We start from the raw sequence: 23,645 nt of genomic DNA, 5'->3' as shown, positions 1-23,645 counted from the left end.
TTTTTCACTCGCCTATCATCTACTCCTTTCAGCCCTGTAGAAAAAAAAAGCAGAAGTATGTGGAAATGGGGTCTGTTGTACATCTCTTGTAAAGAACCCCCTGAAATCTACAAGAAGATTCCCCAAACTATAGAAAGAATGCCTTCAGAGGAATTCAAAGCAGTACCATAGAAATCGTATAGAACCTAGAGTCTGTATAATAGATTCGACACATGGATTTGAATCCAGACTCTGACAGCTGTGTGAGCCTGAAGAGAGCACAACCTCTCTGAAAAGCAATTTCCTTATCAGAAAAATAGAAGCGATACCCTGTACTATCTTCCTCACACAGCTGCTATGAGAAAAACACTTAGAAAAGTGTTTAAAGCTTAAAGCACAATAGACATACAGCATATTAAACCTGGGGATGTGCATATTTATGAAAAAAACAAACAAATGGTGCTTGGGAAAATGAGAAAATTTCTGGAAAAGCAGAGGATAAAGGTAGAGGTTATTTCCATTGAGAGTATTAGAGGCCCTCACACCCCTCAGATTAACTAAATTGACAGGAAAAGATAATGCTAAAGGTTGGAGAGAATGTGGAAAAACTGCAACACTAATGCATTGTTGGTTGAGTTGCAAAATGATCCAACTATTCTGAAGAGCAATTTGGAATATGCCCAAAGGGCTATAAAACTGTACACACCCTTTGACCTAGCATTGCTACTACTGGGTCTGTATCCCAAGGAAATCATTAAGGAGGGAAAAGGACCCACATGTGCAAAAATGTGGTGATTCTTTTTGTGATAACAAAGAATTGGGGAATGGCTGAATAAGTTGTGGTATATGAAGGTAATGGAATACTATTATTCTATAAAAATAACAAACAAGCTGATTTTAGAAAGGCTTGGAAAGATTTATATGAACTGGTGCTGAGTAAAACAAGCAGAACCAGGAATACATTGTTCACAGTAACAACAATAATGTGCAATGATCAACTATAAAAGAGTTGGTTCTTTTCAGTGGTTCAGTGATCCAAGGTAATCTCAATAAACTTTGGATAGAAAACTCCATCTGCATTCAGAAAAAGAATTATGGAGAGTGAATCTAAGCCAATACACGCTATGTTCACTTTTTTCCTGTTTATCCCCCTCTCTTCCATTGTTTTCCCTTTTGTTCTGATTTTTCTCTCCCAATATGAATCATAAATGTGTAATAAAAATAAAATAAAATTTTAAAAAAGGAAATATTAGAGGCCAAGCTTCAAATTAGTTCATATTTTTATCTTTTATACAACAAATATTTAGTGTTTAAAATAATTTTTTCAAATGTTTAATTTCAAATGTTCTCAGATTTATCTGTATAGATATAAACTATGTTACTATAACAGAGAAAAGAGAATTCTGATCAAGAAAGACCAAGAATTTAGAATATATACAATATACTTTTACTAATGCCAACCCATCTGAAGGTAGGGTGAGCCTGTTTCAAGGCATAATAATTCGAGGATGGGGGAGATTTCCTTCCTTGCATTTCAAACAAATGTACAACTATCCTCCAACTATTTCCTGCCACTTTACAGCACAGAGACAAGGACCCTTTTAGTTGACTACTGGGCTAAAAGTGAGTATACATGTAAAAGGTCAAGAAGAGGAACAAGTGAGGAAAAAGAACAGTTGGTAGTTTTTGGATGCATTCTAGCATCTACCCAGCTTCCACATGTCTATGAATACACAACTATTTCTTTTATCTTTTGCATTTATTCTTTTTTTATGTGAATGAATGTCTGAACATGAAACAGGTAAGGTAAGTTTATGAGCTTTGAAAATTTGGAAGAGACTTGAGAGGTCTGATAATAGCTATAGCAGCTGAGTCGAAAAGGAGACTATCAAGTGGCTAACTGTCCTGTTTGACCCATCCCAGTAAGGAGCAAACCCAGAAGGAAGGGAATGACCCATCTACTCTCTAAACCAAACTCAGAAGAAATTTTGATGTAGATTCATATTAGGAGAGAAAGTACCCCCCTCCATGACTTAATGGTAAGGTAGAGAAGTGACATAGTACCTATTTTATGTTTAAGTCTATTCTCTTCAAGGTTATGGTAAGGAGAGAATACATACCCAGTTTGAAGAAAAGTGCTATTATACCTTGATTTTTGCTATACCTTCTTTGTAAATATGCCTATGGGAAATAAAAGCTTATTGATATTGAAAGACATCAACTGGTTAAATGATATAAAGGCTTGTGAGAGATCATTTTAGAATGAAGGAAACAGACATTTATTAAGTACCTATTTGTGCCAGACACGTTACAAATATTATCTCATTTGTTTCTCAGAAACAACACTGGGACATAGATTCTATAATTGTCATCATTTTACAGATGAGGAAACTGAAAAAGAAATTGGTTAAATGACTTACCCAGGCTCATAAGGATGGGAAGTATATAAAGCCAGATTTGAACTTCCAGACCTGAAACCTAGTACATATCCACAGTGGCACCTAACTTTCTCTTGATATCACAAAACTTCAGCATAACTCTTTAGAAACCTAGTGGAAGAACCATTAGTTGACTACTGGAAACTTAACCTGCTAGTCAAGTTCAATTAGTAGAATGAGCCCAGAACCTCCTTTATATTGCTGTTAATAAGATTGAACTTAATCTGATACAGAGAAACAGAATTTGAGAATTAGAAGGGACTTTTGAATACATTTAATCTCAACTAACAAACAAGATACAAAACTAAAGACCATTTGATCACTGTTCTGGCCAAGATCCAGCTCAACCTCCCTTTTGGGAAGTTTGATTTCCAAACACTAGCCATAGAATTAGGCTAGAACATGTTGGAACCAACTAATGGCACATCATCCTTTCTTACCTATAGGTATCTTTAGGGCTTTTTTTTCCCCCAGGCATCTTTCAGGTGATCCCTGTCTCTATTAAACCCTCCTTTTTGCACAGGCTATTAGTATAATGGGACAGACAGCATTCCCCAGAGATAGGGTTTCTGGATAAAAATTCAACCAAGGTCCCATCCCTCCTCCTACCAATGCTGAATCTAAGAGTAAAGAAAAATCAGTGCTAAAAGCTATCATGACTGTTCCAGGCTGAAATGACAATGTAAATATTACAACAGTAGCTCCTGTCAGAATCTAGCTGGACACATTTGGACGGTCCTTGTTGTTGAGGCTGGAGGAAGGGCAGACAGAGAGAGGCTTGTTCAAATATTTATGAGGGAGAATTTAGTTCATACCATCTACGAGTGTAAAAGCTAAAGACAGTCCTTTTATGAAATGGTAGATGACAGATCTAGCAGACTATTTCTCTCCTTCTTTTTCTCCTTCTCCCCTTTCTCCTTCCAGGAGTTGGCATATGGAAGGGTGTCATGAGGGTAATTACCTTGTCGGCACCAGGTCTCCAGATAGTTACTGTGACATTTCAGAATCCAAAAGCACAATCGGTGTTATGATTAGCTAAAAAGAAAAGTCAAAACTATCTGAATGTATAGAGTTCCAACAATTCCCCTCTGGCCCCAAGGGAGGTTATGACCAGAAGAGTTTTATTTGAGATGAGAGGGAGAGGGCCACATCTTCATTTCTGGAACCATAAAATGAGGAAATCACAAAACAGTGCCCCTTTGCTTGCCATATTATATCTACATTTCCTCGTGTCCCTTTCAAGGTCTTCCTTAATATGGTGCCAACTTACTTATCCAATTGAATCTTCTACTAAGACCCATCATTCAGTTTCTATTTCAATCAGGCTGATTTCCTGCCTGTGCCAGGAAAACTACCATGAATACTTTTTTTTTCCCTCTCTCTCCCTGTCTTTGTCTTCTCACCCAGAATGTTCTTTCTTTCTAATTTCCACTTTTTTTTTCAAATCTGATCCATTCTTCAAAGTCCAGTTCCTTCTAATTACGCCAGTCCCCAAAAGCCTCTCTTTACTTTCAATTCTTATAGTCATTGGAACATGGTTTGATGGCTAACTATATGCAGGTAGGTCTCATTATCCAAATATTCATTATTTCAGTCCTTGTCATTTCAAGTTTTCATTTTTTGGTCTGGATTTATGATATTATTGGGTTCAGGGAAATACTCTCTCTGAGGAAATTTCCTTTATCAAGCAGCTCATAGTTCTTTTCTTTTAATTTATTTTGTTTAAAAAAAAGAGTAAGAAAAAAAGAAAAGAAATACAAAACAAAATAAAGCAAAAGAAAAGAGAATATTGTCATATGCCCAGCAGAACATCAGGGAGGATTAAAAATACATAACAACAAATTACCAGATCAAGAAATGTGTATGTATACATGTATATATATATATATATATATATATATATATATATATATATATATATTAGTAGAAGAAATTATATTCATGAATGTTCATTTTTTCTTTACTTTCTTGTAAACTGTTCTTTGGTTCTCTGCTGTTCATTTTATTTACTTTTTTCTTTTTTCCCCCTTTTATTCTCCCCACCATCCCCAAGCAAGCAGCAGTTAAATATAAAAAATATATTATATGTAGATATACACATACATACATACACACACATACACACACACACACACACACACACACACACACTCCATACACACACCTGTCTTTCCTATCCCTGACTTTTTAATTAAATTCTGCTCCATAACTTGCCTTGCTATTACTTAACCTCCCCCCACCGATGGATCCCTCCCTTGTCTTTTTCCCTAATCCTTAGCTTCCCCATCCTCCCATTCCTCCTCCCTTGGTTCTTTATAGATTTTGGAAGGTGATATGTCCTTCAAAGTGCATAGTTCTTAAAGAAGGGCTTTAGGCTCTCAGAAGTTAAGATGACTTGATGCTATGTGTCAGCGGTGGGACTTGAATCCATGTTTTCCTGGTTCTGAGACCTGCTCTCTAGCTGTGAAATCATGCTGGTTAGATGTGCAGCGTGTGTGACAATGCCTTAACCATATATATGTTGTAAAGGCTTCAAGAACCTCTTCCATCCTCATCAAGGAGAGTGTCAACCTTCTATATCTGGCCATCAGAACCAGCTGGCACTGGAGGAGAAAGTGAGGCAGGGGGCCTTGCACAGCCTCCCTCACTGAAATCCATTTTACATACACATCATACTATCACCTCCCTGATGTCCTGGTCTTCTTTAAGTACAAAGGACAAACAACAACATTGAAATCATGTCACCTCCTTATGGATAGTGTAAGCAAAAAAAGTCCCAAAGTAAAAATATGACCACATATAAAATTAGTTCCCATTCAAAGGCTAGCATCATCCCTGCCATACCTCTCCCATTTTAGTTTGTTAATCTCCTAGATTTTTGGTAAGTGCTTCAAAAGAGAATGATTTAAATATCAGAGGATTAAGAGAGCCCCTTGGGAAAACCGATGAAGCCCTTGAAGATTTTTGCAACAATGACTCTTTTTATGATCTTGCTGCAAAAGTCAGACATCAAGTGAAAGTTGTTGCATCATGCTATCATACAATTGGTTGGGGAAATTATGCAAAAATATCCCCAATCAACACTTGATTCATTCTTTATTCATCCTGAGAGTCAGTGGGTCATTGTAATTATAATGTAAACTTTGTTATAAAATCAAACACATTTATTTTTTTTTTTGATTATTAGTTTCACTTCCCCCCCCAAAAAAAAATGCTCCAATTAACTATTTTCTCCATACTTGTTATCATGAAATGTGCATTTTCATTTCAAATGAGTTCACATCATGGCTTTTTTTTTATAGTACCAATTACCATAAGATAACAAGACTCAGAGATGCAAACTGGCCAATCAGAAAGCAGCAGAAAGTAGCATGAAATCACCACAGGACATCAGCAGCCTGGATGGGTCAGATGTGTGATTTGCTTTGATGACACAGATTCATAGTATGTGCTCTTCAAGAATATTTCCTGGGTAGGCCCCTGTATGTTATCTCTACCATCTGTAGAATTAGAAATCCATAGGGGTATCCCTCATAGATTGAGGGAAAATCCTTTCTTTTTATTTTATTTTCTGTGTCCTTTGATTAGATGTCTTTGTTGTGGCTTATGATCAGCTAGTAGAGGTAAACATGTTGTAGGGGTTCATAAGCTATGGTTTTAAGTAATTATTGAGAACAGAGTGTATCAAACCTGAGATAAATTTTCTTGGGACCTACAAGTGTTACCAACGTTTTATGTTAATATTTACTTATGTGGAGCAGTGAGGCATTATAGTGAATTGTAGTGGATTATAGTTAGTTTGAAATCAAAAATATGTTCAGACCCTGACATATAAATGATTAACTGTGTGGTCTTGGATAAATCATTTGATCTCCCTCTGTCTCAGTTTCCTCACATATAAAATGAGCAGGCTGGACTTATTTACCTCAAAAGCCCTAAAATCATATTTATGTAGATTATTAGTTCTTTAAGTGACGATATAGGCCATTTCCTATATGTCTCTGTATCACCAGTGCTTAGGAATATGTACATTTAATTGAGATTTAATTGTTGAATTGGGGTAAGGTATTGGAAATAAGGAGAAAATGAGAGAAGAGAGGAAAGGAAAGAGGGAAATGAGAGGAAAGTAAACAAGGAAGCACACCTTTCACATATTTTCTTTTTAAAGACAGGTATTTTGCACCTGAGTTATATAGACATCAACATTCCTCAACCTTTTTTCCATTTAGGAATCATTAATGGTTACTTGGTAGCATCTTCCTCCTCCACTCACTCAATCAACCCTCCTAGAGAAACCGATAATACCTACAGTGAGGGATTTTTTTTAAATTGATTTCTGATTTCTCTGTTCTCCAAGTTCTTATAACTCTGCACTTGGCTTTCCTATTAGAAGCACAAGACAGTAGCAGGGAACTAACCTCTCAGCATTTTGATATATGAGAGATCATTCATGTGCTGTTTTCTGTGCTTCCAGCACCAAGGAACTCTCCAGACAGCACTTCTCTCTTTTTGTGTCAGGAGAAAAGAAGCTGGTGGAACTACATTATTGTACTGTTCCAAAGACTCAAAGCCATTGGTCTGACAACCGCCTCTCACTTTATTAGACAGCTCCCTAGATACTGGTGGAAGAGAAAATGTCAGTGATTTAAAAAGAGAGAGACATGTGTAAAACAGATGAGAGGAGAGACAGACAGACAGACACACACATACATACACACACACAACAGAAAGAAACAGAAAGAGGCAGAGTAAGACTGAGAAACAGAAACAGAGAGACAGAGACAGAGACATACAGACAAAAGGACAAAGAAAGAGAGACAGTTAGAAATGGACAGAGGAAGAGAAACAGAGACAGAGAGGGACTGCAAGTCAGACAGACAACTATAGAAAAAACGGAGACAGAGAGATGCATAAAGAGAGACAAAGAGACTTGTTTCAAGTTAAACAGCTCCACCGTGAGCAAGAAGTGACTGGCTATGCAGATTTGCTCACTCTCTGGCTGGTCTCTTCTTGTTCTCTTCAGTCTGAATTTTACTTTTCAATTCCTTCTCCACCCCATTTCTAAACTCCCAAAAGGGAAGGAAGGAAACAAGAATTTATTAAGTATTTACTATATGTCAGACACTATGATAAGTACTGGAGATAGAAATACAAGTAAAAGAAAGATAATGTCCATCTTCAAGAGCATACATGCCAATGAGAGAAGGCAACACCGAAAAAGGAGAGGAAATGGAGGGGGGTGCCAGGGAGAATGAAGTACCCAGCGCAAGGGCATGGTTTTGAAGTCTGTAATGGTCAGGAACGGGGTCAGGAGGGGAATGAAGGCAGGATATTCTCAACCTCTCCACCAATGTAGGTTTTAGGAAGCAATCACCAGTGGGAGAAGGGGAACAGGCTTTGTAGAGGGGTATTCCATAGTTAGCAGGCCGTGAAGATAGAAGGCTAATCTAGGTCAAAAAGTCACCATGTACGGAGGGAAATTCCAGCATAACCTCAGGAGAAGATGCATGGTTTTGAAGTTCAGGAGAAGTCAGGAATGGGCCTGGAAGGAAACTAACAACCTACCTCCACGGAATGGAGGATGCAGGAGACAATCTCCATTGTTGAGGAGGCTGTTGAATCCCAAATCTTAACAGGACTCTAGAGCCTTTTCACCCCCCAGTTCTCTGGATTTTAATTTCTTGTAGGTACAACTTTGTTTTCCTAAGGCATTCTCCTTGGAAATGCAGAATAGTAACTGGCATTCTTAGCTCCCTGTCCTTCTCCTGTCCAAAGAGAGATTCTCAGGCTGTGATTTCCACTAGGATTTTTTAACCTAGGAGAAAGAATTGGTGAAAGGAACAATGTATGATAATGCAAATTGTGACATTTTAAAAGGTTCAAGAGACATAGTTTCTGGGTAATTTAAGCATTTTATTAATAAGGGAAGCAGATTATTAATAAAAGGATGGTCATTTGCTTATCTCTTTTAGAGCATATTTTGGCAGCTCACAGTTGATATAACCTTCCAAAAAGTAGGTTGTTAATAAGAGGCTGATGTTACCCATCATCATGGACAGAGAAAATGATCTCTAGCCAGACTATTTCTAGCTATCCCAGACTACTCCCAGATAAAAGGATCTGTTTCCACCCAAACTTGACATTAAGCTTCCCAATCCTAGATTAAACTCTTTTCAAAGTTGGGTAGGGTCTGACCAAGATAAGAAGAATCAATATAATCTCATTTTAAATGATATCTTTCTTTCCAGAAAAAATGAACTTTTTAAAATGAGGAATTTAGAAGAAGGGGAGGCTTCTGAATCTCCCCAAGATATTGGTTATTAATCATCATTTCTATGAAATGCTGTGCACACAATTATTTGGTTTATACTATTAATTTAAAGGTAATTTTCTTATTAACTGTTATGATCATTGTTTGCATTTTGATCCTGCTTACACACCACATATATAGATAAATGGAAAGAAAGAAAAAAAAGGAAGAAAGAAAGAAAGATAGATGAAAAATAAATTTCATTATTACTCCTATGAAGGAAAAGGGACAGAAGTCATTATTGTTATCCCCATTTTTCAAATAAGAGAAACTAAATCTCAAGAACTAGAAAAGACCACCAAACCCCCTAGAATAGCCCGAACCTGAAAGTATCATGATACTATGACCCCTATTAACAAGCATTCCCCCTAAATATGTCCAAATGTTCATACAGACCTAACTTTCATTTTCCTCCTGACCCTGTTCCCATCTGCCTCTCAACTTCAAAACTATGTTCCTGCTTTGGGCACTTCATTCCCCCTGGCACTTGCATGTCCCTCTTTCCTCTCCTTTTTCTGTGTTGTCTTCTCCCATCGGCATGTATACTCTTTGAAGACAGTCACAAATTTTTTCTTTTGCTTTTATTTCTATCCCCAGCACTTAATACAGTGCCTGGCATATACTATATATTTAATGAATGCTTGTTTCCTTTCTTCCTTCCTTCTTGGGAGTAGAAGGTTGATGGAAAATAAAGTTCAGAAGAGAACAAGGAGAAACCATCAAGAGAGAGTGAGCAAATCTGCATGTCAGCACCAGCTATATCCTTATATGCTGACATATTGGAGTTCTTTAACTTGAAACAAGTCTGGATGGATCTCTCTCTCCCTCTCCCTCTCCTTGTCACTCTTTCTCTTCCTCTCCCTCTCTGTCTCTTTCTCTGTCTGTCTGTTTGTCTTTGTCTCTGTCTTTGTCTCTCTCTGTATGTCTCTCTCTGTGTCTGTCTGTCTGTCTGTCTGTCTCTCTCTCTCTTTTTCTGTATCCTCTGTGTCTCTGTCTCCTCCTCCTCCTCTCTGTCTCTGTATTTGTTTCCTTGCCTCTGTCTCTGTCTCTGTCTATTTCTAAATGTCTCTGTACCTCCGTCTGTCTCTGTCTCTTTGTCTCTGTCTTCCTGTTCCTCCCTGCTTTTCAGTCTCTGGCTGTCTCTGCTCTCTCTATATGTCCCTCTGTTTCTCTTTGGCTGGCTCTCTCTTTATCTCTGTTTCTCTGTGTCTCTATGTTTCTCTTTACAGTTTTCTTTATAGAGATACTGGAACAGTTTGTCATTTCCTTCTCCAGCTCACTTAATATATGAAGAAACTGAGATAAATAGAGTTAAGTGACTTTCCTAAGGTCACACAGCTAGTAAATTTGAATTCAGGTCTTCCTAACTCCAGGATCAGTACTATATCCATCGTGCCATAGCTCATGATAAAGTGAGATAACTTTTGAAAAGAGTTTTGCAAGCCTTCAGATACTATATAATGTGTTCCCTCTTACAGGAGTTCTTGAAGTATATATGCATGTATGTATACACATGTATATATACAGACACACATACCTATATATCATACATGTGTATGATACATTCAGTCTATACATGCACACATGTCTATGAACAAACATGTATATATTATGTACATAAGTCTTATGTAAATGTGTCCATACACATGCATCCACATGTGTGCACATCTATATAAATGTCAATATGTGTGTGTATATAATTTTTTCTCTAGAAGACAAAGCTAATGAGTAGAAGAGTTTAATCTTCTGATACTATAAGGAACCTTATCCTTCCTGTTTTTCATAGCTCCTATTTGCTGTCTCCCATTATAGCATCTAACACATCCCTATCTTCTCTAAGACGTAAAAAAAAAAAAAAAAGTATACATATTTCAAATCCTCTTCCTTGTACTTTCTTTCAAGATATCTTTCTGAGCTGCTAAGTTAGGGCTTGCCAATATAATAGAGAAAACATTGCTTGACACTAAAAACATAATATTTTTTAATGATCTGCAACTGCTTAGGACTGCAAAAGTCCAACAATATTCTTCTGTTTAAGTTATATAACTAAGAAGCCTACAATAACATATCAAAGAAGAATTGAACATTTAAAAAAGTAAACAGCTCAAAAGGCAAGTCACTTGATCTCCTACTACCATAGTTTCCTCTGAAAAAATACTTTGAGATAATAATAATAACAGCTACCTCCAAGGAATGTTGAAAGGAAAAAATGAAATATTTGTAAAATGCTTTGCAAACATAAGAATACCACATAAGGGATGGTTGTTATTATGGTTGTTGTACTGGTGGTTCTTGTTGTCATTACATCAGAGTATTCAGTATTTCTTCAGTATGGTTATTCTCTTTACCTATGCAGGGAGTTGGATGCAAACAAGTTACAGTATGTTACCTACCAACACTGATTTCCATGTGAGAAGAGATGGAAAAAGACATTAAGAACTTTATGGCCATAAAGGGAGGAAATACACACCCCCAGAGCATTTGGGTGATTCTCTATGGAGGAAACAAAGAATATGAGGTGATAAGAACTGCTCTTTGCACAGGTAAAGAGAATAATCACCATACTGAAAAAATAATAGATTGAGCTCTGAGTTCTGAGCCTTACCTTCTGGTACCAGTATGATAACTTTCTATTCCCCATCTCCACAACCTCTCTGTCCTCTATCACTTAGCAGAAGCCACCTAATTGCTTAAGGAAGGGTAAACCAGCTCAGGGGCTGAACAGAACAGGTCCAAACTACTCTTGTTCATCAATAGCACAATTGGTGATTGTTTCACTTGCAACCTGGATAGGAAGATCTAGTGTCAATTAAAACAAAATGAAATAAAAAAATTAAATTAGAGAATATATGTTCTTTCCAAATATCAACATTTACTCCCCATTCTCTCAAATTCCTCCTTTGAATTTTCTCCTTTGCTTACCAAGAAAAGCTAAAATTTGAAAAGGAGCTAACTGTACTTGACCCTTTGAATCATCTATGGATTGCTATAAAAGTTGGCCCATTCTGGATCCTTGAACTGTGATGCATAGTACTAAATTTCCCAACTTGCCAATTTCTAATTTCCTGGTTGTTCCTTCTATCACAGGACCATGTCCTAGACTTGCCCACCAACCATTTAGTGATGGACCAGACATGTCACTTCACTTGCCAAAAGGACAAACTTTATAATCTGTTGTTTCTGCTCCTCATTCTTTCATGGTCATCAATTTCTGTTTAGGATTACTAGTCATGACTTTATTCCCCTTTAGGCTATACTGACATTCCAAACTTTCACTACTATTCTCCAAATGGATATTGCCCTCCCTCCATTTTTCCTTCTACTCTTCCTTGTTTTACCCTCCTTTTTTTTGTGTTGTCTCTACCATTAGAATATAAGCTCCTTGAGGATAAATACTTTCTACTTTCTATTTGTACTTAGCCTAGTAAGCACTTAATAAATCTTGTTGACTTGAATTATCTTGATTAGTCTTATCTCCTCATTTTACACAGAAGAAAACCAAGACCCAAGGAGTTAAAGAGAGTTGCCCCAATGGGATCACACAGTTATGTAATGATATAGCTAGAATTCACACTCTAGTTCTTCTAACCCCAAATTCAATATTTCACATTAAATAGAGAAGGGATGGGGAAAGAGATATGAGAAGAGACTTGGCTGACCAGTGGTGGGTTTCAGGCCATCAATAACTCCTAAATTTCTAGCCTAGACTTGTTTAAAGCTGAAGCCAGTTCTACATGAATTTTGGAGTACTTATATACATCTTATAATTAATTCTAGTCCACTAACAATAGAGTAAAAAGGAAACTTTTTGATTGGCTGTGGAGCCAATGGGGTAAGAGCAAGGGGAAAAAACTAAAATACCCCAAATGAGTTTCTTCATCTGGCTTTTTTCTGCTTGTCAAACTTTTTAAATAGGGGGCCAGTTCACTGTCCCTCAGAGTGTTAGAGGGCCAGACTATAGTAAAAACAAAAACTTTATTTTGTGGGCCTTTAAATAAAGAAACTTCATAGCCCTAGGTGAGGGGAATAATTGTCCTCAGCTGCTGCATCTGGCCCGGGTCATAGTTTGAGGACCCCTGGTAGAGTATGGAATCTGACACCTATAATATGGGTATCAAACTCTTATTAGGTCTACCAAACCTTGCATAAATATCCTTGGAGTGGAATATTGACTTAGAAAACCATATATTAACATTTTTTAATATAATTAGAGAGAAATCATTCCAACCCTTCAAGGGTATCCTAGAGCTCTGAGAAGGAGATATAGTTAGCCTAGATCTAGGAATCTAGCTGGTTTGATTTGAAAAGTAAAGCTAGGTTCTTCGCTGGATAAATATTTAGGACATACATTATTGAAAAGTTATTTGAATTGGGATAAACTTATGTAGGGCATGACTATAGTTTCTAAGGAATTAATTTGTTATCCTTCTCATTTATCCTAGGATTATAGTATTTAAAACTGGAAGGGACCTAAGAGATCATTTGATTAAACTTCCTAATGTTACAAACGAGGACAATAAATCCCAGTTTAACTCAGCAAACCTTTATTGATAACCTTTGACCCCATAGATACCACTGAGTGTAAGGAGTTCTATGAACAAAGACCCCATATACACTGAAATTTTTAAGGCAGTGTTTTTGTGGTAGCAAAGAAATGGAAACAATGGAGTGAGGAAAATAGGTAACAAATTGCAGTTTATGAATTCAACAGGATATTACTCATTCGAAACAATGAATGTGATGACTACATAAAAGCATAGATGATATATATATATATATATATATATATATATATATACACACACATACATACAAACACACACTATGTAAGCTGTTGCTAAGTGAAGTAAACAGAACCAGGAAAACAATATATATGCAAAGAAATAGAAAAAAAATGTTAACAAAACAACAGAAAATAAAGGCCACAGAATTCTAGAATCAAGATGGATCCCAAAGAAAAGATACAAGAAAGTATCTCCTCCTGCTTCATTGTAGAAATAAAGGAATGATACTATCTATATTTCTTCACTTCATTATTAGTTTTGTCTTTCCCCCCTGTTTTTACTCTTTGTTTATAAGGAGTAGTACTCTCAGGAAGAGGAGAAGGTAGTAATCAATTGAGAAATCTAGTTGATGACAAAAATTTAGATATCAATAAAATTTGTCAGTAGAACAAACAAACAAAATGAAACAAAAAAAAAAAAATCCAAAGTGTTACTTATCACCAAATTTGCACTGATGAAAAAATGACATACAAATCTTGCTGTCCAAGAATTTGCAATTTACATGTGAAACTACAATGTGAATATAAATGACAATACATAACAGTGATTAAACATTTTTAAGGGCCTATTATGTGTCAAGGACTATGCTAAGCATAATGTGAAGTAGAATGTGAAAGGGTAATGGAGAACCCAAGTGACTTGCTCAAGATGAGGTAAACAGAAAATAGGAACAGAATAAAAATAGGAACAAATCAGGACTTCTGCTTCCCAATCCAAGGTTTTCTATATCACCAAAGACCATGTCTTAACCTCAACTAGTAGCTCTTATAGCAGACATGTGAACCACTTATGGTAAGCCAGTAGGAGGAAGAGGAAGAGATAAATATGTATATAGCATCCACTAGATACCAAGCACTGTGCTGAGTACTTTTCAAATATTATTTCATTTGATTCTCCTAATAACCCTGTAAAATAAGTGTGATTGTAATTCCCATTTTAGAGTTGAGAAAACTCCAAGTTCACATATCTAGAAAATGTCTGTGGTCAAATTTGAACTCGGGGCTTTCTAATTTAAGGTCCAGGACTTTTATCTACCATACCACTTAGCTTCCTCCAGGAGAAGTATAACTTTGGGGCACACAAGTTCAAATCATGACATCTAAGAATGCTTTGTCTGCAACATGCATGTGTAATGGTAGTAGAAGGGGACATAAACTATTGCAGGTTTTCTTATCTAAGAGAGTCCTCCTTTTCACTTATTTTTCTGGTGATCTGATCTTTTAAAATTTTTATAATAATTGCTTTTTACTTTTCAAAATACATGCAAAGATAGTTTTCAACATTCACCCTTGCAAAACTTTGTATTCCAAATTTTTCTTCCTTCCTTCCCCACCTCCTCCCTCTCCTAGAAAGTAAGTAATCCACTATAGGCTAAACATATGCAATTCTTCTAAGCATATTTCCACATTTTGCATGCTACACAAGAAACATCAAATCAAAAGGGGAAGAATGAGAAAGTAAAAAACAAAGCAAGCAACAGCAACTACAATGAAAATATGATGTTGTAATCCACATTCAGTCCCCATAGCCCTCTTTCTGGATGCAGATGGCTCTCTCTATCACAAGTCTATTTGGGATTTCCTTGAATTATCTCATTGTTAAAAAGAGCCAAGCTTATTACAATTGATCATCGCATAATCTTGTTGCTGCTGTGTACAATGATCTCTTGGTTCTTCTCCCTTCACTTAGGATCAGTCTGTGTAAGTCTCTTCAGGCCTTTCTGAAGTCATCCTGCTGATTGTTTCTTATAGAACAATAATATTTTATAGCATAAATATACCATAACTTATTCAGCCATTCCATGATTGATGGGAATCCACCTGGTAATCTGATTTTAAAAAGGAATGAGAAATTGTGGGGTTTTTTTTGTGTGTGTGAGAAGAGCTCAAGTTTTAGAGTCAAGAGACTGGATTTTATTATTTGAGTTAAATGCTCTGACTCTTTTTCTTAGAACAACCTAGCTGAACTTTTGTAGGCAGCTCAGTAACATGTGAAGAGTGGGGGTATCTGATATTAGCATGGGCACAATATTCACAGGGGGTTTGGACTAGATTAAAAGGTAATAGAAAATATTTGACAAAATAAATGAAAACACAGATAATGGTAATTTATGGTTTTCTAAGTCAGTATGCAGGTATTAAGGATTTTTATGAACAGTTTAGTGGCCACTCTTTCATTTGAGTTTAACACCATTACTCAAGAGCTCTGGACTTGGAATCAGTAAGAGCTGGGTTTGAATTAGGCCTTCCAAATTTACCAGCCATGTTACCTTGATGAAGTCACTTAATCTCTGTCAATCTTATTTTCTTTATTTATAAAGACTTCATTTATTTGTAAAAATGATGGTGTTAATAGCCCCTACTGAGGGCAGCTAGGTGGCACAGTGAATGTCAGTCCTGGAGTCAGGCTTATCTTCCTGAATTCAAATCTAGTCTTAGACACTTACTAGCTGTATGACCCTGGGCAAGTCACTTAACTCTGTAAAATAAGCTTATCTATAAAATGAACTGGAAAAGGAAATGACAAACCACTCTAGTAGCTTTGCCCACCTCCCCCCCCAAAAAAAAATGGGATCAGGAAGAGTCAGACATGACTGAAAACAACAATAGCCCTTTTATACATGATAGTTACACATGCTAATACATAAAGTGCTATGCAAACCCAAATCACTATAGAAATGTTGCTCTTATTATTAGATGAGCTAAGGTTCATTGTCTCCAAACACCATATGCATGTCACATCTTTCAATAATCTGTAAGTAGCTTTAAGTTCAAAGGATGAAATTCCTCCTTTTTGAAGTTGAAAATCCAATTCCCAAAATACAAATCCCAATTTTATTCCTTTATATCTCTGGAGTAGTCACTTAATCTCTGTGAGTTTAAATGCTCAATAAGAAGGGATGGAAGTTACAATCAGGCAGAATTCTGATCATTATAAGAAAGAACTTTCCATTAAGTACAGTTTTCTAACAATGGAAGAATAGATTATCTCATTAAATAGTGAGTCTTCCACCATTAGAAGTATTCAAATAAGGCTACTTTCAAGTTTAAGACTTCATAAATCCAGAAGGTACAAATATTTATTGGATGAACACAATTTAGGGCAAAGATGATACTGGAACTAACCACACTGGACCTAAATGGCTTAAGTTCTATTCCCCAAGACAGATTCATCTCAGGTAGCTAGTCATTCTTGGAATGAATGGTCTCCTTCTTTTATTAATTCCTTCTGCTTCAAGTCCTAATGCCATGGATAGATTGGGAAGGAAGAGAAGAGGTTGTTTCCAAACTCACCAACTCTCATCCTCTCTCCAGTGAGACTGATCATTACCCATAATTCTATCAGCAGCCAGCTGCTTGGCAAAAACTCTGCCAACTCAGCAGCTCTCCCCACACATCCCTCGGGGAAACCATTCACCTTATCACCAAAGAAAGGGAGAAAAAGAAAACTCCCATCTGTTACAGCTCAGAGCGAGAAGCCTCATAATTGCATCAGCGCACATGGGCTGCATATCAGATTCTCTTGTTTTTAGGGAGCACTTAGGGAGCTTTCCCTCTCTTTTTATTGTTGTTTTCTCCCTAGCAAGTGACCGTATTTCATCTCCACTGAGACACAATAAAGAAATTTCCAAGCAAATTTGTTGCTTAATGATTCTAAGGAAGGTGCTTAGAACTATAAATGTCTTCTTGAAAATCTGTAGAGGAGCCCAGCTCTGTAAACTTTTTTCAAATTAGCACACGGAGTCAGGGCACAACTATTGTGCTGGGTCAACAGTCTGAGAGGAAGAAGCTGTAAGATACATGCTTCTCAAGTACCCATTGCTTTGAATCCCAAAACTCTGTGAGCTCCAAAATTAGGCTGGAGGATTCTAAAGGCCAGCATGATAGGTGAAGATGAAGTTATTTAGAGATTCCTTAAAGATAAGCAATGAGATCCAGAAACTTCAGGGAGAAGCAATGAGCTGAAAAATAAAAAATCTGGTTCAGATCCCATTTTTTAAGGGTTTACCTATGTGACTACAACTGCACCTTAGTTTGCCTATCTCTAATATGGGGAGAATAATCCCTCCTGCCCCTCTTCAGTTCTTAGCAATGGAGGAGGATTATTTCCTTGGAAGATCATGAGAAAGGGACAATACAAATAGAATCCTGACAACTTAAATTCAGAAGAATAATAAGAACAGGTCCATGACACTGTATGACGTCCACATATTGTTAATTGGATTTAGAATAGAGGTTTTTTTTATATATTTGTGTACTTCATACCATTTATCCCAAAGAACTGTTACATTATAAGAATTATTAGAATATAAGCTCTTTGAGGCAAATAGTAATAGAGTAGATAGAGCATTGGGCCTAGAGTCAGAAATTAGTGAGTTCAAAATCTGACCTAGATATTTATTAGTTATGTGACCTAAGGCAAAGCACTTAACCACTGTCAGTCTGTCTTCTCATCTATAAAATGGGGATAATAATATTATATACCTTCTATGGTTATTATGAGGATAAAATGAGTTAATATTTGTAAAGTTCTTTGTAAACCTTAAGGTATCATATGAAGTTAGGTATTATTATGGAGGCTAGCCTCTCTATAATGTTTGTAGACATCTACGTTTAGTAGAGTGACTGAAAAAGAGTAGATGCTTCAATAAATAATTACTTAATTCAATGGACTTAAATTAAATCACATAGCCTTAAAGTTAGGAGAGAATGAAAGTCATTATTATCAAGCAAACATATATAGTAATTCTTTTCCTAATCTAGATTATTTAGCCCAAAGTCAGGTCACAGGGAAAGAGTTGGAAAATTTTGTGATATCAATATTACCTCATGCCCATTGCAGTTATTCTGAAAATCATCTACATTTTAGAAGTGAGAAGTACAGAGGCTTACCAAATATTACACAATGAACTGATATGGAATCCATATTATCTTTGAATTTGTTACTCAATCATTCAGATCATTGATTAATAATGTAGATATAAATGTTATTTTTAATATTATCATTATTATTACGTTGACTTGAAAGACTTCTAAACTTGCAATCAGTTCAGTAAATTAGTCAACAAGCATTTATTCAATCTGTATTATGTGGCATAATATTAATAAAGTTTGCAAAGCATTTTGCATACGTTATCTCATTTGATACAAGTGACAATCCTAGAAAGTAAATGCTAATATTACCTGCATTTTACTGATGAGGAAACTGACGTTCAGAGAAGTTTAATGATTTCCCCAGGGTCACATAGTTAGCAAATATCTGGTTCAGGATTCAAACTCTATTCATATAATATCTCACTATTTTATATGGCAGAAATATAAAGGACAAAAGTGAAACATTGAATAGTTTGATGGCCAGTTGGACTGTACCATCAAGGTTGGGAAGGCAAATAATATGCAAAAGATTAAGAAAAATTGCAAGGGTTTTAGATTCCCCCCCCCCAAAATGGAGTTTACCATTCATTCTAAGAAAGTAAGGAAACATTGACATTTATTGAAAACAAGAGTGACAGTCCAACATTCATTTTTGGAAAGTCACTTTTCTTTTTTTAAATTTAAATTTAAATTTTTTATTATTATAGCTTTTTGTTTACAAGACATATTCATGGGTAATTTTTCAACATTGACCCTTGCAAAATCTTCTGTTCCAAATCTTCTCCTCCTTACCCCACTCTCTCCCTTAGATGGCAGGTAATCTAATATGTGTTACATATGTTAAAAGATATGTTAAATCCAATATATGTATACATATTTATACAGTTATCTTGCTGCACAAGAAAAATCAGATCTAGAAAGAAAGAAAAAAATCTGAGAAGGAAAACAAAAACACAAGCAAAAATAACAGAATGAGTGAAAATGCTATGTTGTAGTCCACACTCATTTCTCATAGTCCCTCTCTTTGGGTGTAGATGATTCTCTTCATTACTGAACAATTTGAATCATCAGATTCTGATGAGGGCCATGTTCATTAGAACTGATCATCTTGTAGTATTGCTGTTGCCGTGTACAATTATCTCCTGGTTCTGCTCATTTCACTTAGCATCAGTTCATGTAAGTCTCTACAAGCCTCTTTGTATTCATCCTGCTGGTCATTTCTTACAGAACAATAATATTCCATAACATTCATATACAATAATTTATTGAGCCATTCTCCAATTGATGGTCATCCATTCAATTTCCAGTTTCTAGTCACTACAAAAAAGGCTGCCACAAACATTTTTGTACACATGGGTCCCTTTCCCTCCTTTAACATCTCTTTAGGATATGTGCCCAATAGAAACACTGCTGGGTCAAAAGGAATGCAGTTTGATAACTTTTTGAGGATAGTTCCAAATTTCTCTCCAGAATGGTTGGATTCATTCCACTTTTCCTACATCCCCTCCAATATTCATCATTATCTTTTTCTGTCATCTTAGCCTGTAGTGGTATCTCAGAGTTGTCTTAATTCTCGTTTCTCTGATTAATAGTGATTAATAGAGCACCTTTTCATATGACTACAAATAGTATCAATTTCTTCATCTGAAAATTGTCTGTTCATATCCTTTGACCATTTATCAATTGGAGAATAGCTTGAAATCTTATAAATTTAAGTCAATTCTCTCTATATATATATTGGAAATGAAGCCTTTATCAGAATCTTTTGAATGTAAAAATGTTTTCCCAGTTTATTGCTTCCCTTCTAATCTTGTCTGCATTAGTTTTATTTTTACAAAAACTTTTAAACTTAATATAATCAAAATTATCTATTTTGTGATCAATAATAATCTCTAGTTCTTCTTTGGTCACAAATTCCTTCCTCCTCCACAGGTCTGAGAGGTAAAACTATCCTATATTCTTTTAATTTATTTATAATATCATTCTTTATGTCTAGATCATGAACCCATTTTGACCTTCTCTTGGTATATGTGTTAAGAGTGGGTCAATGCCTAATTTCTGCCATACTAGTTTCCAATTTTCCCAGCAGTTTTTGTCAAATAGTGAATTCTTATCCCAAAAGCTTTGGGTTTGTCAAATACTAGATTGCTATAATTATTAACTATTTCATCCTGTGAATCTAACGTATTTCACTGATCAACTACTCTTTTTTTAGTCAATACCAAATGGTTTTGATGACCACTGCTTTACAATATAATTTTAGATCTGGTAGAGCTAAACCACCTTAATTTGATTTTTTTCATTAGTTCCTTGGAAAGTCACTTTTCAATATGTGTGGTAGAAAGAAAGACTGAGGAGTAGAAAGACTTGAAGCAGAAAGACAAATTAGGAGATTATCAGAATAATTTAGGTGAAGTCCAGATGAGGCTCTGAACTAGAATAATGGTTGTTGGGTTGAAGAGAAATAGACAATTGTGAAAAATATCATAAAATAAAAATGAAAGGATTTGGCAAGAGATTGGATATGTAGGATAAAAGAAGGCAAAAGCAAAGATGATACTGAATTTATGAACTTGGGTGACTGATAGATCGCAACTTGACAAACAGAGGAGTTTTTTTTTATTTTTTTAATTTAATATCCTTTTATTTACAGGTTATATGCATGGGTAACTTTACAGCATTAACAATTGCCAAACCTCTTGTTCCAATTTTTCACCTCTACCCACCCCTCCCTAGATGGCAGGGATGACCAGTAGATGTTAAATACATTAAAATATAAATTAGATACAATAAGTATACATGACCAAAACGTTATTTTGCTGTACAAAAAGAATCAGACTCTGAAATATTGTACAATTAAGCTTGTGAAGGAAATCAAAAATGCAGGTGGGCATAAATATAGGGATTGAATTCAATGTAATGGTTTTAGTCATCTCCCAGAGTTCTTTCACTGGGGCTAGCTAGTTCAGTTCATTACTGCTCCATTCAAATGATTTGGTTATCTCACTTGCTGAGGATGGCCAGGTCCATCACAACTGTCATCATAACTATTGTTGTTGAAGTATATAATGATCTCCCTGGTCCTGCTCATTTCACTCAGCATCATTCATATAAGTCTCTCAGGCCTTTCTGAAATCATCCTGTTGGTCATTTCTTACAGAATAGTAATCCATAATATTCATATACACAATTTATTCAGCCATTCTCAACTGATGGACATCCATTCAGTTTCAGTTTCTAGCCACTACAAAAGAGGCTGCCACAAACATTCGTCATATACAGGTCCCTTTCCCTTCTTTATAATCTCTTTGGGATATAACCCAGTAGTACACTGCTGGATCAAAGATATAGCAAGTTTGATAACTTTTGCATAGTTCCAAACTACTCTCCAAAATGGATTGGACTCATTCACAACTCCACCAACAATGCATCAATGTCCCGTTTCCCATCCCTCCAACAATCATCATTTTTTCCTGTCATCTTAGCCAATCGACAGGTGTGTAGTTATCTTAGAGTTGTCTTAATTTGCATTTCTCTGATTAATAATGACTTGGAGCATCTTTTCATATGACTAGAAATAGTTTCAATTTCTTCATCTGAAATTATCTGTTCATATCTTTGACCATTTTTCAATTGGAGTTGGCTTGATTTTTTATAAATTGGTTAATTCTCATATATTTTGGAAATGAGGCCTTTATCAGAACCTTTGACTGTAAAATATTTCCCAGTTTATTGCTTCCTTCTAATCTTGTCTGCATTAGTTTTGTTGTACAAAAACTTTTTCAGTTTGGTATAATCGAAATTTTCTATTTTGGGATCAGTAATGATCTCTAGTTCTGCTTTGGTCATAGTCCTTCCCTTCCACAGGTCTGAGAGGTAAACTATCCTGTGTTCCTCTAATTTATTAATAAATTCATTCTTTATGCCTAGGTCATGAACCCATTTTGACCTTATCTTGGTGTACGGTGTTAAGTGTGGATCAATGCCTAGTTTCTGCCATATTGGTTTCCAATTTTCCCAGCAATTTTTATCAAACAGTAAGTTCTTATCCCAAAAGCTGGGGTCTTTGGGTTTGTCAAAGACTAGGTTGCTATATTTGTTGACTGTTTTATCCCTTGAACCTAACCTATTCCACTGATCAACTAATCTATTCCTTAGCCAATACCAAATGGTTTTGGTAACTGCTGCTCTATAATATAGTTTTAGATCTGGTACAAGTAAGCCACCTTCATTTGATTTTTTTTTTTTTCATTAATTCCCTCGAAATTCTTGACCTTTTGTTTTTCCATATGAATTTTGTTGTTATTTTTTCTAGGTCATTAAAATAGTTTTTGGGAGTCTGATTGGTATAGCGCTAAATAAATAGATTAGTTTAGGTAATATTGTCATCTTTATTATATTTGCTCACCCTATCCAAGAGCATTTAATATTTTTCCAATTGGTTAGAACAGACTTAATTTGTTATGAAAAATGGTCTGTAATTTTGCTCATAAAGTTTCTGATTTTCCCTTGGCAGATAGATTCCTAAATATTTTCTATTATCAGTAGTTACTTTAAATGGAATTTCTCTTTGTAACTCTGACTGTTGGATTTTGTTAGTGATCCAAACTAAGAATGCTGATGACTTATGTGGGTTTATTTTATAACCAGCAACTTTGCTAAAGTTGTGGATTATTTCTAATAACTTTTTAATAGAATCTCTGGGGTTCTCTACTTATACCATCATGTCGTCGGCAAAGAGTGATCATTTGTTTCCTCATTGCCTATTCTTATTCCTTTAATCTCTTTCTCAGCTCTTATTGCCAAAGCTAGCGTTTCTAATACAATATTAAATAGTAACGGTGATAGTGGGCAACCTTGTTTCCTCAGATCTTATTGAGAATGGGTGCAGTTTGTCTCCATTACATATGATGCTTACTGATGGTTTTAAATAGATGCTCGATTATTTTAAGGAAAAGTCCATTTATTCCTATACTCTCAAGTGTTTTTAATAGGAATGGATGTTGGATTTTGTCAAATGCTTTTTCTGCATCTATTGAGATGATCATATGGTTTTTGTTAATTTGGTTGTTAATATGGCCAATTATATTGATAGTTTTCCTAATATTGAACCAGCCCTGCATTCCTGGTATAAATCTTACTTGATCATAGTGTATTATCTTGGAGATGATTTTCTAGTCTTTGCTAATATCTTATTTAGATTTTAGCATCAATATTCATTAGGGAGATTGGTCTATAATGTTCTTTCTCTGTTTTCAAC

The 23,645-nt window shown here is 35.6% G+C and overlaps 1 non-coding gene across 1 annotated transcript; it reads right to left on the bottom strand.

Moving 5' to 3' along the window:
* Positions 1-4,883: 4,883 nt before the first annotated feature.
* LOC111720979 lies at positions 4,884-5,011 on the bottom strand. Its single transcript, XR_002770380.1, has one exon. It is a non-coding gene; the product is annotated as a U6atac minor spliceosomal RNA (small nuclear RNA).
* Between the last annotated feature and the right edge of the window lie 18,634 nt (positions 5,012-23,645).

This window comes from Sarcophilus harrisii, chromosome 4 (genome assembly GCF_902635505.1).
Source record: "Sarcophilus harrisii chromosome 4, mSarHar1.11, whole genome shotgun sequence".
NCBI lineage: Eukaryota > Metazoa > Chordata > Mammalia > Dasyuromorphia > Dasyuridae > Sarcophilus > Sarcophilus harrisii.
Note: the sequence above shows the minus strand (reverse complement) of the source record. Positions and strands in the feature narration are given on the sequence as shown.